Source organism: Aulostomus chinensis, chromosome 4, assembly GCF_037954235.1.
Source record: "Aulostomus chinensis isolate RoL2024-O1b breed Wild chromosome 4, RoL_Achi_v1.0, whole genome shotgun sequence".
In the NCBI taxonomy this organism is placed as follows: domain Eukaryota; kingdom Metazoa; phylum Chordata; class Actinopteri; order Syngnathiformes; family Aulostomidae; genus Aulostomus; species Aulostomus chinensis.
In genome coordinates this window covers 22,064,765-22,085,929 of record NC_141323.1, presented here as the reverse complement: position 1 = coordinate 22,085,929, position 21,165 = coordinate 22,064,765, and the positions used below count along the sequence as shown (strand labels likewise).

The following is a 21,165-nucleotide window of genomic DNA, read 5'->3' as shown; positions in this document are numbered from 1 at the left end:
TCTGTATTCTGCCTTCTGTAGCACGAAGGGGAAGAAGCCTGATTATGTCAGAGTTGTGTTCAGTGGCTCCTGCTGGGTCCATTTCTGACAAATAGGCTCCAAAGAGTTCAGTTGTTAAAAAGGTGAGGATTGCCATCAGCAGACGAGGTGGCCGAGTGGTTAAGGCGATGGACTGCTAATCCATTGTGCTCTGCACACATGGGTTTGAATCCCATCCTCGTCGTGAGCGACTCTGGTTTCTACTCCAACATTATGGAATTACTGTGAGGCTTTTAACTGACACAGATACCAGTTGAGTCAACTTCTCTTTCACAACCTGACTGAAACAACTCTGACACTTAGAGCTCACATGTGTCAATCACCTCTGGAGAAGATCCCGCCCCCACAGAGCCACAAATCCTCCCATCAGTGAAGAAAACTGAAGACGCCTCTTGGATGAGAGCTGAAGCGTCTTCAAGAAACCTGAAACAGTCCACTTGGTACGTTTAAATAATTCTACAATCCTACAATTTCTTTAAGCTCTTGTCCAAAGCCACGTGGATGTATCACATGTATATAATATATATGTGATACTCTTTCATCGACTCATGAACCAAAAATGCAGTCTAATACCAGTAAATTTGTGCAGAAAAAAACATATTTTTTAATGTATTTTCTTTCAATTCACATTTTGTCCATTAACTTCATAATCACTCTTCTCAGTCACCATCTCATCACATGACTAAAGTTTGGGTTCTGCATTGGTGGTAAAATATCCTTCCATGCCCCTCACTAGTTTGCACACAGAAAAGCATATTTTACTGGTTTCAAATCTCTTAGTGTGTTCTCTCACTTAAACCAGCTGTGGCAGCTTTCATCATGTAATTGATTTTAAAATATAAATATGGAACTGAACCATTGGAATAAGATGTCAGGACATTTGAAGGAATGTAAATCTCCTGTTGAAATGTTGCAGTGTGCAGCTGAGGCTCTCTGGCAGTGGCACAAGGAGCCACAATGGCAGAACCTGGACCCTCCTGGAGGAGAACCACAGGTGAGGGCCTTCTTGGCTCCAGATTGATGGAAATCATGTGTCTGAGGCTGTTAGCAGCCATTAAGTTGATCTGGTTGGGCACTGGTATTTTTTCTTGCTGCAGCTCAGGAGTGATTCAGGAGAAGAGTTTCAGAACAGTCAAGGTTGGGGACTGGAATTTTCAAATTTCCCCTGGAACCAGACAAACTTGGGAGGTAAAACCTCCAATCATAGCCACTCAGATGTAGCAGCCGAAAGAAGCTGTCATCTACCCTGACAGTCAGAGCATCAAGTCAAGAAAACATCAACCATCTTGTAGTTCCAAACCTTCACCTGTCAGATTCAGCTACTTCTTATTGTGGGACTTTAAATTTGAACACAATGGAATTTGGACAAGGAGTTTTCCTTCAAGTCCAAACATCATCGTCCAGCCTCCAACCAGAGGTCCATCAGTTATCATGGGAGCCACATGTGGAGTCTGGGTTCTTTTCTAGAATGTGACGGCAATGACAGTCCTGCCAAGTGACATCACTGACATGAATGGATGACTTCAGTCACATGACTGGATGGCTTCAGTCACGTGACAGGATGACTTCAGTCACATGACTGGATGGCTTCAGTCATGTGACTGGATGACTTCAGTCACATGACTGGATGACTTCAGTCACATGACTGGATGGCTTCAGTCACGTGACAGGATGACTTCAGTCACGTGACTGGATGACTTCAGTCACGTGACTGGATGACTTCAGTCACATGACTGGATGATTTGAAAATTTTGTTGTGGGCCTCTGGACCTTTTTTAAATCAGTAGTTGACCACAGGTAGCTTAGCTAACTGTTAACTAATTAACTTTCAGTCCAGACAAAGAATGTGGGTTGACAGTTATTCATACAAAGTCTTTGGTTTCAGATGCAGCCTCAACTGAGACTCCTAGTTCAGAGGATGGGTTTGTTTGCTGTCAGGTTGCCACCTTTCAGAAATGAAAATCAGGGACGCCCACCACGGCTCCTGGGGGCCATGACCACCAGGGGCCTGACTCCCATGAGGTGGGTGCCCACAGCAGTGGTGTGTTTTATTTTGTAGGTGTTTTTAGTCAAGGGGTGATCAAGAAAGCATTTCCTCCTACTTAAAGCTTGAAATGCTTTATCACCAATAAACACATTCTTTATTGTTCAACACTGAAATGCACAATTAAGTTTTAAAATACAAACTCAATAAATGGAGAACTTTATGTGACTTAAGTTCATAACACATCAACAGGTTTCCCTCCCTTCTTTTTCCAAGTCTCCTTCTTGTTCCTCCTTGCAGCTCTGGGGAACTCTTGGTCTCTCAAAGCCCTGTTGGAAAACTCTGAACAGGACTGCTCAAAGTTGAGAGTGATCACTCCTTTGAGCTCCATGGAGCTCCTGTTCCTGCAGTCACTCCATTTCTGCTTTTCATTTTGTGTTTGTATTAAAGTTCTATTGCTGAAAAAAAACTTTTTTTCCTTTTTCTTGAAGTAAATATATGAGGGTCGAAATTGACCCATAACACCATGGATGTTACAATAGTTAATAATATTAAAATGAAGAATAAATCAAACCAATCCATGTCAGAGATGTGTTCTAACACCCCTCAGTAATGGTCAGGAAACACAACAACCTTTTGTTTATTTCTATGATTTTCTTGAGGTTCATTTGATCATTTTTCAACTGAAATCGAGGGTTTACTGACTAAAAAAAGGTCCAGAGGCCCACAACAAAATATTCCAATCGATATTTCCATGGATAAGGAAGCCTAACAAGGAAACCAAGAGATGGGAAACAACTTGGATCATAGAAAATTGTTTTTAGTTTATTTTACAGCTGATTGAAGACGTGGGTCAAAACTGACCTGTTAACATAAGAGATGGGAACAGAAAGCTAACACAAGAGGAAGGTTGAAGCTATGAAAAAGGAGTTTGATAAAAATCTTGAACTGACAGTAGAAATATCCTTTTGTATGTTTACCTTTGTTGACAGAAGTCACTTTAGCTTGGCAGTGAAAAGAATCTCTGCTAGCTTGACAAATAAGTGCACAAACTAGGTTCAAGCTGGACTTTGGACACTGGTATCTGCAACAACTCCCATCAACTCCTAATCTAGCATCTCTGCTGTGCTCAAACTATTTTACAGAACATTTGACAGACCTGTGGAGCAGTGAGGACAGACATGAGTTGATCCACATGATCCACTGAAGCGCCATTTTCCCCTGACACTGAGGTCACCAACATGAGCTGGAGTTGGGAATCTTGAACTGAACCTGGTATCACAGCGACACCTACTGCTGCTAAATGGAACAGCAACATTGAAGCCAAGTACAGGATTGGAGGGAGACTGATGGTCGCTGTTTGGGTTTTTGAAGAACAAGGAGGGCTTTGGTTCAAGCTGGATTCTCAGAGACTATTTCCCCAACCTCTACATTGGCATCTACACTGTCATCCAGTCAGGTGACTGAAGTCATCCATTCATGTCAGTGATGTCACTTGGCAGGACTGTCATTGCCATCACATTCTAGAAAAGAACCCAGACTCCACATTGACTCCTATCTATTATTGTGTCCCACCCTCCTGGTCCTTACTCTGAATTCTCAGAGTTTATATCCAGTTCAGTCCTCAAAACAGATGAAGTCATGAGTGTTGATAAATTTCCTTTTCTCCACTGATTATATGTCAAGGTTTGTGTGTGGGGGTGGAGTCTATCCCAGCAGCCTTCGGACATGAGGCGGGGTTCATCCTGGACATGTCACCAGTCCATCACAGGGCCAACACATAGAGACAGACAACCATTCACACTCACAGCCACACCTACAGTAAATTTAGAGTATCAATCAGCCTCGTCCCCTCTTGATGTCTTTGGACTGTAGGAGGAAGCTGGAGTACCAGAGAGAACCCACACAGGAACAGGAAGAACATGCAGACTCTGAAACATCCCATGCCCGAGCCGGTACTCTAACCCAGATCCTTCTTGCTGTGAGGCCACAGTGCTGACCACTGCACCATTGTGTCCCCTGAAAATGCCACCAGATCGTTTGGATTTTCTATAAAATCAAGTACACATGAACATGAAGAGGTTTTCACAGGGCTGGTGGTGCAATGGATAGCATGACTGACTACTGTCAGAAGATTCTAGCTTCAACTCCTGGCTCGCTCACTTAAAATTTTATACTCAGAAGCTTTCACACCTGAAGTGTGAACCACTGCTAAAAGTCCCTGAAATCCTCCAAGGTTTCCTCCTTGTCTGCTGTAAACATGAACACATGCATGGATCCTGCTACCTCTCACATGTTAAGCTGGCACTTGACAGTGACAGCAGGAGAACAAGAAATCCCAGTGTGTCATCAACATTTCCTGGAAACTAAATGACAGAAGCCAGTGGTGGCAGGTGAAAAAAATTCTTGGTGGGGCTGGTGTGCCAAAAACATTTCCGTGCCTAGTCTAGTATAATCATTCAAAAAGAGCAGCCGGACAATTATTCAATGTTTTAAAATAGTATTTACTTTCCTTCTTAAAATCGACAGTTTCAAAGACAAAAAAAACCAACAACAATTTACAACTACAGTAAATTTTATGCGATCAAATATTATACAATGATGTTAACTTTACAGAAGGTGATTTGAGCTCAATCTATACAATACTAATCAACAATGTGTGTGTCTCTCTCTCTCTCTTTGTTCATCTGTGTCTGTCTCTGTCTCCTTCTCTGTCTCCATCTTTGTGTCCTTTTCTCTGTGTGTCTCTATCTCTGTTTGTCTGTCTCTTAGTGTGTGTGTCTCTCTCTCTTTGTGTCCGTCTCTCTTTCTCTCTTCGTCTACCTGTCTCTGTCCCTCTGTCTCTCTGTCTATTTGTTTCAGTCTTTCTGGGTGTGTGTTTGAATTCAGCAGTTATTTGTACAGGAACTTTGCTCGTCTCTCTTTCTGGGAGGCAAATTTCTCAATGACCCTGGTGTTGAAACCAGGAATGTTTCGTGTCAGTTTTTTCTCAATGGAGAGCATAGCCAGAGCGTTGAGCCGATCTTGTGCCATGGTATTTGTAAGAAAAGTTTTTATCCTCTTCAAAGTGGAGAAGCACCTCTCAGATTCTGACGTTGTCATTGGTGTGGTGATGAGGATGTTGAGCAGACTTACAGTTTCAGTGAACGTGTCTTGAAGGTTATTTTCCATCAAAACCTGATAGAGAGCCAGTGCACCACTGCAACTCTGAAACTCTTCGTTCCCGTAGATCAGAGACAGCTCTGTTTGAAGTCTGGCCTTGTCCAATGAGGGATAGGCTTCCACTGTGGTTTTCAGTGCTGAATCTGGGAACTTTCGGCTGTGCTGTGGGAACAGGTCTCCTTGCAGGAGTGTGGCGCTGACAAGATGCTTGGTGAAACTAAATCTCTCCTTGGCATGGCTCACAATGGTGTCACATACCTATGCAATGATATAATTATACAAAATAGGAATTATTGCATCTTCACTTGTCTTAATACATTGACCTGATGAGCTAGCCTATATGATGTAATAAACATACTGTAATGATTCATATCATCATAAAAGAATATACATTTAAGTCTGGACCACTGTATCATATGGCCAACATCTTATTTTGATTTTATTTAATAATGTGATTCAAATCACACTAAGAAGCAAGTTCTTACCTCCAGTGCCAAATGGTGCAGTGTGTCTTCTCCCAAGGTTCTGCGTCTCTTTGCGGGTGGCTCCTGAGCAGGTCCCCTGAACTCCTCATCCTCAGCCAGTGTAGGCACATCCTCCCTGACCCAACACATAAGTTTCATGAGTAAGTTCTAAAAACTGGTTAGGGATACATTAACAAAACCAAAGGTGGATATCATTACTGTCAATTATATTATACAGATAAATCAATGCTTTAAATAAGGTGATATATAAGCATTTAAGTCTACATATACAGAGAAATTTAGGTTAGGCTACAAATTTATTAATTTAGCATACCTGATAACCTGCATGTGGTCAATGAATGTCTGGGTGACTCCTGCCATGTAGACAGCATCAATGTTTCTCTTCTGCAGCTGGTTGTAAAGGATGTCCACATGTGGCATGATTTTGTGGAACAGGGCCAGTAAAAAACAAAAAGTTTAATCTTCCAGCATTCTCACATAGCCACCAGCTTCTCTCTTTGTCTGGCTATCAAACCCTTCACTGTTCCGGATAGCCTGAAAGCAATTCACCAGATCCTTCTTGTGCTCATAAACTGTGTTAACACGACTGTTGAAGTTCCAACGTGTTGATGATGCACTTGGAAGTCGGTGCGCAAACTTCTCATCAAGCACTGCAGTTCTCTTGCTTGACTTAGAGAAAAAAGAAGCAAATCCCCCCATGTCAGAAAAAAAGTGACTGATCTGAGGGATGTGGGAGGTTGCTTGCTGCAGTATCAGGTTTAACTGATGGGCATAGCAGTGAACATAGTGAGCGTTTGGATAGATGTCTTGTACCTTTCGCTGCACTCCTCCTTTGGCACCCCTCATCACAGCTGCCCCATCACAGGCCTGGGCAATCAGCTTCTTTTCTTGTCCCTCAGAAAGGATGCTGTGCAGCCTCTCCAATAAGGCACTGGCTATTGCATCCGCACAGGTGTTGGGCAGCTTCAAAAATTCAAAGAACCGCTCTTGAATATTGTGGCGGTCGTCAATGTATCTCAGAACTAAGACTAACTGACACTGTGTTGAAACGTCAGTAGTTTCATCAGCCTGGATCGCTAAAAAGTCTGCCGATTTAACTTCATCCAGGATCTGTTCTCTCAAAACTGCCAGCATACAGTCCAGGAGCTCGTTCTGTACTGTCTTCGAGGTGCCTTTAAAAACGGTTGCATTTTCAAGGTGCTCCCTCAAGTACCGATCAATGGATGCCATCAAGTCAACTGGACCTCTGAATATTCCAGCGTTGTCAGAGGAATCACTTTCGTCATGTCCCCGCAGAGCCAGTTCAAAAGCACCACAGAATTTAACAGTTAATTATCTTAGATAAGATGTTACGGTTCTTATCTACGTCATCATTGTGCTTCCTTACAGCGATGCGGTGACTGTCATCGAGCTGCGTTGCTATGCTAATCTTCCCAAGAACCGCTAGCTTCACGCAGTTTTCCATGTGAATTTTCGCTCTTTCGTGTTTCTTAATCCGCTCGGAGAGGTGCTTTAGGTCAGTGATTCCTGTCTGTGTCCATGCTGAATCACACCGGTCACTCCTGAAAGGGATGCAGGGGAAGCAAAAAAGTGCGTTGGCTGCTCCACAACCCGTCAGCCACGGCTTGCGCTGAAACCAGCTCCGGCAAAAAGTCCTATTGTAGGATTTAGCCTTTTCCTTGGACTGCTGCTGGATGTTGATTTCAGGCTTGTCCGGTCCCAGCTCCTTAACGCGGATTTTTTCCGCCATGGTCCTCCTCGCAAAAGGGAAATTTAAAAGGGATCTCACCGAAATCGGTGGAAACTTCTGCTCTTGAACTTCGATCGTTGTTGTCGCCATTTTCTCTCTCACTCACTTCTCGCGGTATTTTTTTTCGTAGGGCATCGGAAATCTGGGAATCTCACTACGCAAAAAGAATATCGCGGGCTCCTCAGCTAGCTTTCGCAATCCAAACCTTCACGCATTTTACGTTGGCGTAGGGGCGACTTTTCCGGCGCCCCTACGCCGTTAAATTTGGCGATGTTGATTGGCCAATTATTCATTATTTTTCCCTAGCAACCATACAGGATTGGCTAATTAATTGCAGGTCTGACAAGCGCCCCTAAAGACAAATTATACAGTCTATCAGAGTAAATTCACTATTAATTGAATGAGTCAGTTGGCGTAAATTTTGTTTAAATGACCCATATTGCATGTAGACACACACAATTAAGTAAGGCTGACATTGACGCTAAAAATTGTAAACATATGCACATATATATGTATAAATACATGTAGAGATTTTCCTCTCCACATCTGGTGGGGCGGCGCCCCAGCGCCCCCTATGAGCCAGCCGCTACTGGTGGATAATAAAAAACTTTCTCATTCAAGTTGAAACCTGCAAGAGGCAGCAGACAAGGTCAAATTAATTTGACACATCAAACTAAACAACAATAGGGGGCATACTGCCCTCTACTGACTAAAGCTGATAATGCTACCATGAACTATCAGGAAAAGAAAAGCAACAATTAAACAAAATAATAAAGGACATTCACCCCCCCCCCAAAAAAAAGAAAAAATATATTGAAAAAAATGTCCTCAAATAGTGAAGTTTCATCAAACCTTGTGTCTGTATGTTGTGATAGTATTTTATACACAAAATGACACTAAACTCACCTCCATGTTTGATGCAGTACAGAAAAAGAACATAGTTCCCTTTATTCTCCTGCCATTAAAGTTCATAAACTAGCAAGAATGTCAGGTAGCATTAGCATTAACTTCAGCTAAAGTCTACCAGCTTCAGGTACCTAACAATCGCCTTACTCGCTACTTAAGGCTTTATCGTCCATGGTTGTCTTCCGCTTATTCCTTACTATTAAGGGTCGCGGGGGGGCTGGAGACTATCCCAGCATCAACGGGCGAGAGGCGGGGTTCACCCTGGACAGTTCGACAGTCCATCGCAGGGCCAACATACAGCAATTGCTTGCAGTGTACAAGACTTTCATAAAATTCATCACTGGATTCAGGACGACCCCTGCTGCTCGGCCCCGGTGGGCGGGAGGAGGCTCAGGCCCAAACAACGCTGACTGCAGCTTTAATTTAATCCTAGGTTTATGTAATACTCCGATAAATCAGTGGTATTTATTTCATGATTTTCACAGGAATAAGTTAAGAATAAAATACCAGTTCATGGTTAAGCTAAAATTTACATAAATTAGTATTTGTTATGAAGAAGATATTAAAATGTATAAAATTTGTTTAAAATTAGTAACTTTCAAAAAAAACATCATTTCATGGGGTGTGAATGTCTTTAAAAAATGTTGAAGTAATTCTATTACGTTAGGTTACATGCGTGAGTTCATGACCTTTAGTGTTTACACTTCCGGGAGAAACGCGCGCGAGGAAGAAGGAGCATCATGTTAATGGCATAACGTTATCGGAGTTTGGAGACTGTGTGTCGTCGGAGAGGAGTTTTTATCGGTAACGGACTGTGAACTGTAATTGACCGACGTGATCGGAGTGCGTGAGTCGGATTCTCCGCCACCGATTGTGTTTTGTTGAGCACCAGGCAAGTCCAGTTACAGAAGCTAGCGGGAGCTAGGCTAACGCTGTCCACGCTGAAGGGAGACGCCGCTGCAAGGACGGGACAGGAGCTTCGGATAGTCGCCTCGGGAGAGAGTCGTTAACGGAGGATGTGCCGCTGCTGCCGAGTCACGGAGGTCTGTTGCTGCGGGCTGCTGCGAGCGGGACGGTTGCTGCCATAACGAGTGAGGGATTCATCGGCTGCGGTCCGGTATTGTTGACTTCACCGACACACGGGGGGATCTGGTAAAGGTTTCCATCATGAGCTCCAACTAAAGCGCGCCAACGAAAGTAAACATGAGTGCACTCGAAATAAAATTAGACAGTTGAAAGAGACAAACAATATACCCCGGGGTTCTTCTTTTTATTTTCTATAGTCTTGTTTATTCAAGGTTTGAATGTGTTTTTCTGCAAGCCTTTAATACATTTTCTAAACTGAAATCTTGTGTTGTTTCATTGAATTTGTGTGTTGTTACTGAAGCTTTACAGCAGAGTTTAAAGGTCAAGTGTACTCCCCATAGCCTCCATTTGAATATTTAAGAGTGAGAATCATACATTGCCCGAGATTGATATTAATTATTCCAGATGGGACTTTTACCATACAAGATATTTGAAATGAGTTAAAGTGTTCCCTGTAAGCCTAAGGTGGGTTTTAATATTGGAGCCGGTGGTAAAAGGGTTACATTTAGAAATCTAAACCCCTGCTACCATGAGCACACATGGAAATAAAGACTCAACTGACCGCTCGGTCTACTTCAGCTAGCACACTGAACAATACTGTTGTTTACTTGCTAGCTGATAAGTGAGCAGCTGATGTTTGCAATAACATTGAAATAAACTAAAAATAGAGTCAATAGCTCAAATCCTATCACCACCAAAGGAGCCACGTCTTTAACACTTCAATCTCATAGCGACTCCTCAGGATTTCTTCTTCTCTCCATTGCATTTTGTAGGAGGCTCCTGCCGGTCCACACTGCCTTCCCCCTAACAGATTCAGCTACTGAGACTAAAGTTCGTTAGTGAGCTCAATGCATTAAAGTGACTTAATATTTGTTGAAAACTAAATAGGCGTGAAGCTGTAACCTCACATGAACACTTGAAGTCTAGATTTCAGCTGCATGTGAAGAAATCAGCATAAAATCCTTGTGTTGGTGTTTAAACCTGGACTACCAGAACCAGGCTAAGAGGTGTTTGTCTGTTAGCTGTGAAGCAAACTGAAACATGAAGGCTTTGAGGGTTTGTTCTCAACACAAAGAAAGATTCAATGCTCAAACTGCCAACTCTGTAAAAACAAAACATTTTTACAAATCTCAGTTTATTTCTTCATGAAGATCTTAATGAGGCAATCAGCACCAGAGCACTTAAGTTAAAATTAGTAACACCGTCACTAACGATGGATTTATTTGACCCGATGTAGTTTTGCTGATCAAATATAGTTTTCATCAAAATATAGTATTTTTTTTATAATTGATTATTTCCCAATATGCAACGTCACATAAATGAAAAAATGGAGGACCCTATAAAATGACCTGACGTCAGTGTTCAAGGGTGAAGTCATTTTTGGAATGAAGAAGAGTTCATCCAGCTTTTTTTGCCTCGTGTCTCTGAACCAGCTCATTTGTTGTGTCCACGCAGAGAGAGAGAGAGGATAAATGTGATCGTGGAGAAGTCCTTTTGTTCTTCAACTTGTCCAACTTGATGGTGAGTCTCCTTTTATCAAGGATTACTGAATGCTTGTGTTATTCATGGCATTGTTAACACTTTATAAACCCTTCATTCAGAGCTGTAAAGAACCTTTAACCTCATATCCCAGACATCGAAGTGGGCCACTAACTGGTGAGATGAAGCTATGCTATGCTGCTACATTCTGAAGAGGTAAAGTAGCAGGTTCTGAGAGTGATGGCTAACCTGGATGTGTTCATCTCCTACTTTAATATCAGCGTCCCAACTTGGAGCTCTGACCACCTCCAGCTTTTTGTTCCTGTTTCTGCTTCAGTCAACAGGGAACTCAAACCTGCAATAGAATCATCAACAACAATGGAATAGAAAACAGAGGAAGAAAAAATATCATAAACTTACAAAGCTGAGAAATGTTCATGAAGAATAAATGCACACATTATGATTGAGGCCAGAAAGTAAAACTCCACACCAAATGTATTTTGACATGTAGGGATAATGAACTTGAATGTGTTGAAATAGCAGATGAATGAATCCACTATCACAAGATGGCGTCACAGATCCTGATGCTCTGAGCAGGAAACACCAAGCAAAACATGACTAAAAAGCTCCTGTTGTTCCCTCCATGAAAAACTGTGGCACTGATGAGAAGAAGGATCCCAGCGTCCTCTGAGGATCCATCGCCTCACCATTCGGTAGAAGGATGATCGGGTCGGCACCAGGAGAAACCCTTGTGTCTCTGATGCAGGGAAGATGGAGCACTGAAGAGGACACATTGTGGCGTCCTGAAGAGGACATTTGGTGGAGCCTGAGACAGCAAACATCATGCCGCCCTTCATCAGAAGAACCATAGCACTTCAGTCACGTGACTGAAGTCATCCATTCATGTCAGTGATGTCACTTGGCAGGACTGTCATTGCCGTCACATTCTAGAAAAGAACCCAGACTCCACATGTGGCTCCCATGATAACTGATGGACCTCTGGTTGGAGGCTGGACGATGATGTTTGGACTTGAAGGAAAACTCCTTGTCCAAATTCCATTGTGTTCAAATTTAAAGTCCCACAATAAGAAGTAGCTGAATCTGACAGGTGAAGGTTTGGAACTACAAGATGGTTGATGTTTTCTTGACTTGATGCTCTGACTGTCAGGGTAGATGACAGCTTCTTTCTGCTGCTGCATCTGAGTGGCTATGATTGGAGGTTTTACCTCCCAAGTTTGTCTGGTTCCAGGGGAAATTTTAAAATTTCAGTCCCCAACCTTGGCTGTTCTGAAACTCTTCTCCTGAATCACTCCTGAGCTGCAGCAAGAAAAAATACCAGTGCCCAACCAGATCAACTTAATGGCTGCTAACAGCCTCAGACACTTGATTTCCATCAATCTGGAGCCAAGAAGGCCCTCACCTTTGGTTCTCCTCCAGGAGGGTCCAGGTTCTGCCATTGTGGCTCCTTGTGCCACTGCCAGAGAGTCTCAGCTGCACACTGCAACATTTCAACAGGAGATTGACATTCCTTCAAATGTCCTGACATCTTATTCCAATGGTTCTGTTCCATATTTATATTTTAAAATCAATTACATGATGAAAGCTGCCACAGCTGGTTTAAGTGAGAGAACACGCTAGGCAAGGCAAGGCAATTTTATTTGTAGAGCCCGTTTTCTCAAACAGTTTGTCTCAAAGGGCTTCACATGGCATCATAACAACATCCTCTGCCCTTAGACCCTCACATCGACTGAGGAAAAACTCCATAGAAAACCCTTTTAACAGGGAAAAATCTGGGAAACCTCAGGGTGAGCAACAGAGGAGGGATCCCTCACCCAGGACGGACAGACGTGCAGTAGATGTTGCTACAGACAAGAAAACAGTTTACAATGCAAAATGTGGGAAACACGGAAATGTTAATAACAGCTGAAGAAGGAAGCTTCTGGTAGGGGAGGCAGGGAGAGCAAGCCAGCTTGATGGGGGACTGGATGGCAGACTGGTTCATGGAAGGGGAGCGCAGGCCGGTGTAACAGTAGGGAATAAGAGGGGGGGGGGGGGGGGCGATGCAGGCGGCGGTTGGGGCTCTGGTGGATCTGTGGAAACACAGAGAGACTGCGAGACACCAAGGCCAAACTACAAAGTGCAACAAGTAGTGGTAGTGACAGTTCCAAAAATGTGCAGGGAGGAGAGGAGGAGAGAGGGGGAGAGGAGAGGAGAGGAGGGAAGGGCTCCATGTAACCTGATGTGTCCCCCAGCAGTCTAAGCCTGTAGCAGCATAGCTATCAATGGTTCAGAGCTACCTGAACCAGTCCTAGCTGAAGGCTCTGTCATAGAGGAAGGTCTTAAGCCTGGACTTAAACGTAGTTAAAGTGTCTGCCTCTCTGACCCATGGAGAGAGCTGGTTCCACAGTAGAGGAGCCCAGTAACTAAAGGCTCTACCTCCCAGTCTGTTTTTATTGATACTGGGAATCACTAAAAGACCTGCATTCTGGGAGCGGAGTGCTCTGGTCGGACAGTAGGGACTAATGAGCTCTTTCAAATAGGATGGAGCTTTATCATTGAGAGCCTTATAAGTCAGCAGAAGGACTTTGAAGTCGATTCTAGATCCTACAGGAAGCCAGTGGAGAGAAGCTAAAGTGGGAGAGATGTGTTCTCTCTTCTTAACTCCCATCAAAACCCTCGCTGCAGCGTTCTGGACCAGCTGGAGACTCTTTAGAGAGTATTTAGGACATCCTGACAAGAGAGAGTTGCAGTAGTCCAGCCGAGAAGTGATAAATGAGATTTGAAACCAGTAAAATATGCTTTTCTGTGTGCAAACTAGTGAGGGGCATGGAAGGATATTTTACCACCAATACAGAACCCAAACTTTAGTCATGTGATGAGATGGCGACTGAGAAGAGTGATTATGAAGTTAATGGACAAAATGTGAATTGAAAGAAAATACATTAAAAAATACTAAATAAACAAATAAATAAAAGAAGGAGCACAAATGACATTTTTCTGCACAAATTTACTGGTATTAGACTGCATTTTTGGTTCATGAGTAGATGAAAGAGTATCACATATATATTATATACATGTGATACATGCACGTGGCTTTGGACAAAAGCTTAAAGAAATTGTAGAATTATTTAAATGTACCAAGTGGACTATTTCAGGTTTCTTGAAGATGCTTCAGCTCTCATCCAAGAGGCGTCTTCAGTTTTCTTCACTGATGGGAGGATTTATAGCTCTGTGGGGGCGGGACCTTCTACAGAGGTGATTGACATGTGAGCTCTGGGTGTCTGAGTTGTTTTAGTCAGGTTGTGAAAGGGAAGTTGACTCAACTGGTATCTGTGTCAGTTAAAAGCCTCACAGTAATTCCATAATCTAGGAGTAGAAACCAGAGTCGCTCACGACGAGGATGGGATTCGAACCCATGCGTGCAGAGCACAATGGATTAGCAGTCCATCGCCTTAACCACTCGGCCACCTCGTCTGCTGACAGCAACCCTGAGCTTTTAAACACCTGAACTCTTTGGAGCCTATTTGTCAGAAATGGACCCAGCAGGAGCCACTGAACACAACTCTGACATAATCAGGCTTCTTCCCAGCAGCATCGTGCTACAGAAGGCAGAATACAGACCATCGACACATCATCAGAGTGAACACCAGCTGATGTTTACAAGTTTAATTCACCTTTTACTACAAAATGACATCCAAGCTCAGATTCTCTTGTCCTGATTGAACAAGTAAATGTTTAAGAAGATGAGAGTACCAGACTTTTTCATCCAAGGAAACAAGCATCCTATCCATGTCCTATGCAGAGTTTCTTTTAAAAAAAAAAGTGAGACAACCTCAAGATTTTCTGTTTCCTCTTGTTGGATTTTGCCACAGAGAATCAGAGACAATCAAAAGCTTGTTGGACTTTAATGTTGGAGGACTGAACAAGTCATGACATCATCAGTTTTACCTTCACAGGTGCTTCATTTACTTTACTTTCAATTTTACAGAGGTAGAACCTGAAATCAAAGCTGCCCATCAAAAGAAGTGAAAGCTTCCCAGGTTGTGATGTTCTTGTCTACAAACTGTCTTGTATGGAGCTTCAATCTTTAATAAAAAGAATAAAAAGAAGATGACATGTGTTGTGATTTGGCGCTTTAAAAATAAAACTTACGACTTACATGGAAACTGTCTGGGGGGGGTGGAGCCTAGGTATGTGTTTGATGTCTGAATTCTGTCTCTGATGTCTGAATTCTGTCTTTGATCTCTGGGTTCTGAGCATTGATCTCCTGCTTCAGTCTTTGATCTCTGACTGATCCTAAACTAATCAAAGGATCACATCAGCATATTGGTCCAGTCTACAGATGGTGATTTTACCTATTTGAAGCCTTATTTTGTGTTTGATGGACATTTTTAAAATCATTAATGACTTTTTGACTGAACATCCTGGACACTGTGGTGCCTGATGAGGAGACAACTTGGGTACAAAGTTGAAGAGGAGGGTTTTTGGAGAGGGGATATTTTTGCAGTGTTCCAAGTCAATAATAACTGTGGCAAAATGTCATCATTTTTCAAAATGTCCTCACGAAGATGGTTTGTAATTCTGTCTCTCCCTCATCCTCAGCTGCTGCAGCCCTTTCAAGAAAACCTTTGACTCGTGGATCTAACAAAGATCAGATGTTGTCTCCTCCAGAACATCAACACTTTAACGTTGTTGGCAGGACTCCAACCTGAGCAGGGAGACCCCAATGGATTTCTAGTCCATCGCCTTCACCACTCGGCCACAACAACCACATTCACACACACATTTGTAAAAGATTCACATTGACACAACTCTTTAAAATTATGTCACAAGCCCATTTGTTTGAGGTCCTATTTTCTCTTTTTCAGCATTCCTTTGTTTCCAGGTCTCTAATAAGTGCAGAATTACAAAGACAAAGCTGGATCCATCCTGGGCAGGTGATAGGAGCCCATTGACCACTGGCCAGAGACCCTGGCACAGACATTGGGGATGGTGAGAGAGAGCATTTCTACAATTATATTCTACATTTATAGAATTCTATAATCCTACAATTTCATTGAGCAGACGCTTTTGTCCAAAGCCACTTGCATATTTTTTCGGTGAGTTTGGCTCCTGAGCTCAAGACAGTTGTGACTAATAAAGGACAGCTTCAAATGCAGCTGTGAAGCCTCATTGTCAGCTGGGAGGAACGACAGGTGTCTCCCTCTAGTGGCTCCTCACAGCAACACGAGCCTCATTTCATACACATGCATCCACCACCTCACTACCAAAGGCCAGTTGGGCCTCCACAGACAGGTGAGTTTCAAGTGTTGGACAAAGGTCTTTAAGATGTTCTTATTAATTCTATAACATCTGAGACTAAAATCTATGGAATTACAACCAACAAGCAGTCAAACACCTGATCAGATGCTCCTTCATGAGGCTGAGAAGAATCAATCTAAACTGGGATGAAGAAAATTAATTGAGAGGAGAAACCTACTGATTGGATGACATGGACCCACCTGATCCATGTCAGCCTTGTTGGAGCAGAAAGAGGTGGATCAGAGGAATCAATGGATCAAGACTCAGGTGTCAGATGAAGAATCTCTTTATTCACAATGGAGTCAGAGAAATCTTCCAACGTGAACTTGACAGACCATTTTATACCAAAGACAGGCTGTGTGTGTGTGTGTGTGGGGGGGGGGGGGGGGGGGGGGACAATGGCTTAAGGGAGCTCCAGGTAACTGGTTTGAACTGGTCCCTCATCTCTGTGAGTAGAAACCATCTGAGGTGGAGGGTGGAGATCTGATTTGACCTCCTGATCTCCCAGTAAAGCCAGTATAGATGTTGAGCTTGGAGGAGTTGATGGCCTCCTTCATCTTCTTGTTGGAGATGTTTGCTAAACTCAGCACCACCACAGATCAGAGGAAAGTCCACTTGTCAGCTGGACATTGGAGTTTCTAGTGACCTGCAGGATCTTAGTTGTGGTGGCAGCAGGCCTGTTCCAAGAGCTGGGCTCACATTCATGATCAGGCTTCATAATGGTTCTGGACCACTGAGTGATAGAAGCTGATCCTGGAGCAGCAGAAGAAAAATATAGAGAAGAAAAGACAAAAGACAGAGAGAAATGAGGGAGAGAATGACAAAAAGATGGGAACAAGATGAGGGTGAAAGACAAGCAGAGAGAAAGACAGAGGGATGGAAGACAGACACACAACCAACAAAAGCAACAACCACAATAATAGTTTTGATTTTGTCCTGTTATTGATGTTTTCATGTGAAAGTGGCATATTTAAGATAAAAGACACTGTTAGAACAGAAAGATCCAGAAAACCCACCAACAAGAGGTGTCTGGTACAGATGTGGAATTATTGGCTCTCACAATGTTGAGGCAACTGGGAAGAAGACAAACAAAAAAGGCTTGTGTGATTCAGACATTCATCAAAAATGGTCCTGTAGAACTGTTCAATGTGTCATGACTTCAGAAGCTCAAATCCTCTCTAAGTTCTAGTGAGAGTGGAAGAGATTATAAAATGAGAGAAGCAGGGCCCTCACTCAGAGCTGAAACAGCTCAGTTGGGAGAGCGTTAGACTGAAGATCTAAAGGTCCCTGGTCCCATCCCAGGTTTCAGCAGAGGAACAGCATTGACTTTACTTTCCAGTGGAGGAACTGCAGACATGAAGGAAACTAACATCTTGTCCTGTGTATTCTTATGACATTCAAGACATTTTTGGAGCCTCTTGTTGGATTTTGCCACAGAGAATCAGAGCCAATCAAAAGCATGGTGGACTTTAACATGGAGGATTGAACAAGTCAAGAAAGCAGCAGTTTGACCTTCACAGGTGTTTCTTTTCCTGTCTAAATGCTGCAGCGAGAGCCTGAGTAGCTCAGACGGTAGAGCATCAGACTTTTAATCTGAGGGTCCAGGGTTCAAGTCCCTGTTCAGGTGCTGTGGTTGTTCCAGTGTTTGACAACATGGTCCTGGATGAAGTTTAGTGTTGAACGAACTGTCATCACCAAAAGTAGAAGTGTTCTTGTCTTGAGACTGTTCCTGCAGGTCAAATGTGAAGAACCGGCAACCCCCATTTTGCAAAAAGTTAAATTTTTCTTACTGTTCAATTGGAAAGTATTTTCAGATTGAAGAAGTGATCAAGAGAAACAGGAAAATCCCTCTAAACACAGCAAACTCCATCCATCAATCCATTTTCTACAGCTTTTCCTGTTCAGGGTCTCAGAGGGAACTGCAGCCTGTCCCAGCAGCCTCAGTACAAGAGGAGGGGTTCACCCTGGACAGGTCGCCAGTCCATCACAGGGCCAGGTGAAAGTGCCAACCACTGCACTGCCCCTACTAGTCGTCTACATATCAGTGTTCTCAGTATTGCACTGACATTCACATCAGTATTGTGCTTATATTTTATTTCCTGGCTCTTCAAGCCTCCTATTATGCTGAAGTTGATTGCTTCAGTGACCAGGAGACGTTATCATTGGCAGCTAGTTTACTATTATTGCTGCTGCTGTTGCTGTTGTTGGTTGTGTGTCTGTCTTCCATCCCCCTGTCCCTCTGTCTTTCTCTCTGCTTGTCTTTCTCCCTCATCTTGTTCCCATCTTTTTGTCATTCTCTCCCTCCTTTCTCTCTGTCTTTTGTCTTTTCTTCTCTATATTTGTCTTCTGCTGTCTGTCCTATCCTGCTCTCTTTCAACAACCAACCAGTCAAAGCAGACGTCCGGTTAAAAAAATTATCATAAAAGAACTCTTGATGTGATTTGGCTTGAGACATGAAGAAGATAGGATTTTTTTTACTCTTAATTTTAGAAGCATTTACAGATTCATGAAAAGATCATCAATCAGTGTAGTATTTCAGACAGACTTCTGGTCCGTGAGGACGAGGAATCCAGCACAGATCCACAGAACTCCAACTGCCATCTTTGATGATTCCTTTACAGTCTGTAGGGTGGAGAGATCCTCCTGAGTCTGGCTTTGAATGTTTGTCTGTGGATGTGTTAACCCTGTCATGGACTGGTGACCTGTCCAGGGTGAACACGGCCTGTCGCCCAAAAGCTGCTTGGATAGGCTCCACCCCCTCCATGACCCTGAACAGGATAAGCAGAAGAAAATGGATAGAAGTCATGACACATTGAACAGTTCTACAGGACCATTTTTGATGAATGTCTGAATCACACAAGCCTTTTTTGTTTGTCTTCTTCCCAGTTGCCTCAACATTGTGTGAGCCAATAATTCCACATCTGTACCAGACACACCTCTGGTTGGTGGGTTTATGGATCTTTCTGTTCTAACAGTGTCTTTTATCTTGCTTTTATCTTTTATCTTTTGGATCTTTTCTTTGTATCTGCATTCTGTGGTGCACGGTTGCTCTGGAAGAGCGCTCTATCTAACTATTTTCACTGTACCCCCCCCCCCCCCCGTATAGCAAAAAGAAAAGATTCTGATTCTTACACACACACACACACACACACACACACACACACACACACGTGTATAAACATGATGTTCCGAATGTTTCACTGTCTGTGGTTGTCCATCTTTCCTTGCCTCTTCACTGTCATTGTCAGAACTCTGAGCAGTCTTCCTCTCCAGGTGATGTCTCTGAGTGATGATGATTGCTGTCTGTTCAACCAGCTTCATTTGTTGATATCTGAGAAGGACTGAAGACAGCAAAGTGTGCTGATTGGCCAACAACCCCACACAGGTCAAAGGTCACTGCTCTGAGGCAGACCAGTTTACTATATCAGTGGTGACACCATCCACTGCTGGCGCTCTCTTCAGTGCTTCTTGTTTCTGCCCTTTGTGCTTGAGCTCCTAGAGCAGCTGGTCCGGCTCTCCCCCTTTTCTTTTCTATTCCACTAATTTTTTTTTAAAATTTTCTATTTTTGTAATTCATCATCGATCTCAGCTCACGGTTGCTACACTCTTGACCTCCTGTGAGCCTTGAATCTCCATCCTGACCAGCAGAGAGAAGCCACCTTTGTGTTGGAGAAGAGCAGCTTAGTCGAGGCAGCCAGCAGCCTGAGACCAGAGGGTAGCGAATCAACGTGCTTCCCTTCTTCATCGAGCGAATGTCAGCGGGAGCCACGGTCGACGAGGTGGAGGCTTTGGAAGCCGTCCTCCCTCCAGTTCATTGGAGAGGCATCGTACATCGATGGGAGAATCCAGCTGAGAACGTCAGCCGGTTACGTTGGTTTTCACCTATTCAGGCCTGGACTCCTGTCTCACTGCCAAACTCTGCCTGACTCCGTAGAGCTGGTCAGCCTCCACTCAGTCCTCTTCATTTGTTTGGAGGTCACTATCGTTCATCCTACACACCTTTCCACCTGCCTCTTTGCCGTCTACTTGAAGCTCAGATAAATGGAGGCTAATTCATCCCTGCTACTCAATAAGTGCCTTCATTACTCTGCTGGAATTATCACTCTGTCTTAAGTGTTTTCTTAATTGTATTAAATCCTCTTTAATTTCCAAGAAGTGTTCCAACTCATTCATGCATGCAAGCCACTGATCCACAAGAACTCATTGATGAGCTTAAACCTGAGACTGATCGTTTCTCGTTGGATGAGACAAAAATACAACGAGTGGAGCCCAGAGTAACAACTGGATAAAACATTCTAAAGATACGCCGTCATCACCAGTTTATCAAGTCACGACACTCTTTTTATATCATCTTTTTATATCATCCAACATCCTCAGGGACTATCATTGAAGAGGCTCTATTTAATATAAGATGCATAAAATCACACCACATGAAGCAGGCTAATGAAAAATAAATCAAATGTAAAAATGCTTTATTTTAAGATCTAGAATATCTTGTGAATATCTGGAGCTTAATTCCAGCAGCAGACCTCCTCAGGTGATGGAATTTATATTTGACATGTTTACCATTAAATGAGACACATTTGCAGTCCATTGAAATCTACTTGTGTTCATGGTGAGTTGATTTCAAAACATGAGCTGACAGAATCTACGTTTAGGTAGGAACCACCATATCCAGGGGTCTGGACCTTTTTGTAGTCAGAGCCATCAAAGTAGCAGACTAAGCTAGCAGACATTAGCATTGAGAAGAAACTGATACCTGGAGCCTACTTTTGGGTCTGGTCAAGTGATAACAAAATAATATGACATTGTTGTCAGACTGACGCCTGCTCAACAATGACCAAACACCGCCTTATGGCATTGTGGGAAATTTCTGCTTGGCCCGTGTCCATCAATACACACAAAGAAATTTCTCCAGAGTCAGTCACACCAGTGGTAAAAACACTAAAGTGCTGTCAAGGAGAAACAGGATA

At 43.1% G+C, this 21,165-nt stretch overlaps 1 long non-coding RNA gene and 3 other non-coding genes across 4 annotated transcripts; 3 read left to right on the top strand and 1 right to left on the bottom strand.

Moving 5' to 3' along the window:
* Nucleotides 1-141: 141 nt before the first annotated feature.
* Nucleotides 142-223, top strand: trnas-gcu (transfer RNA serine (anticodon GCU)). Its single transcript has one exon. It is a non-coding gene; the product is annotated as a tRNA-Ser (tRNA).
* A 10,643-nt stretch (nucleotides 224-10,866) lies between these two features.
* Nucleotides 10,867-20,450, top strand: LOC147263556 (uncharacterized). Its single transcript, XR_015112629.1, has 4 exons — nucleotides 10,867-10,933; nucleotides 15,494-15,679; nucleotides 15,760-15,883; nucleotides 19,841-20,450. It is a non-coding gene; the product is annotated as an uncharacterized LOC147263556 (long non-coding RNA).
* Nucleotides 14,284-14,365, bottom strand: trnas-gcu (transfer RNA serine (anticodon GCU)). Its single transcript has one exon. It is a non-coding gene; the product is annotated as a tRNA-Ser (tRNA).
* Nucleotides 17,747-17,819, top strand: trnak-uuu (transfer RNA lysine (anticodon UUU)). The gene has a single exon. It is a non-coding gene; the product is annotated as a tRNA-Lys (tRNA).
* Nucleotides 20,451-21,165: the final 715 nt, after the last annotated feature.